The sequence below is a fragment of the Penaeus monodon genome, chromosome 25 (genome assembly GCF_015228065.2).
Source record: "Penaeus monodon isolate SGIC_2016 chromosome 25, NSTDA_Pmon_1, whole genome shotgun sequence".
In the NCBI taxonomy this organism is placed as follows: Eukaryota; Metazoa; Arthropoda; class Malacostraca; order Decapoda; family Penaeidae; genus Penaeus; species Penaeus monodon.
Window position 1 is genome coordinate 4273218 of NC_051410.1, and position 807 is coordinate 4274024.

The 807-nt window shown below is 30.9% G+C and overlaps 1 protein-coding gene across 1 annotated transcript in view; it reads right to left on the reverse strand.

Annotated features, from left to right (window-relative positions):
• LOC119589302 (zinc finger and BTB domain-containing protein 7B-like) overlaps positions 1-807 on the reverse strand; it is a 53190-nt gene that overhangs the window by 47161 nt on the left and 5222 nt on the right. The gene's annotated exons all lie outside the window — the stretch shown is intronic.

Below are 807 nucleotides of genomic sequence, written 5' to 3' on the forward strand. Positions count from 1 at the left end.
ACATTGTGTGTTTGTCAGCAAGTGAATATCATTATTAGCAAGACCATTTCATCTTTAGTTGACCTCACTACATAAATTCTAAAGACATGAAAAGAAAGTTTGGAGGTGCCAAATGGCAGTGCAGTATTGGTCACTCCCATCTCGTTTAGCAAGTATCTCTGCTGCTTCACTTCTATCCAGATATCCTTTACTCACCTTCTGCTACATGAGTGTCTCCATAACTGCTTCACAACAATCACACAAAAATAAATAAATAAAGTTTCTTTCATAACTACAACTTTACACCAGCAAGTGAGATCACATTTATTCCTGAGGAAATGTGTAACATGCAATTCATTCACACATCAGACTCATTGAGAGCCAAATACCCGTATCACATCCAGGAATGGTAAAAGATAGGTCTCTTTTTTATTATAACTAAAGAAATTAATTGTAATTTACACATCTCAATCAAAGAAATCTTGAATAATAGTTACATCAATGCAGTGTCACTACCTGTTTGGATTAATTTCTTTTTTCTTTAGATTAACTCACTTTAGGCTAAAATTATTATTACAACTCAACAATTCAACATGGCAAACTGTGTGCACATGACATATTGACTGTAAATCTAGTTTATATTTGGTTATATATAAATGGCTCCACAAGGGTTTAGTAACACAAAAAAAAAACACTAGACATACTCAATTTCACAATTCCACAATTTTTAGAGAGAAGTTTTTATTTTCATAAATATTAGTATCATTAACATATAATTTTGCCAATGGATATAATGTTAATAACTATATTATTAGAAATAAAAACTAT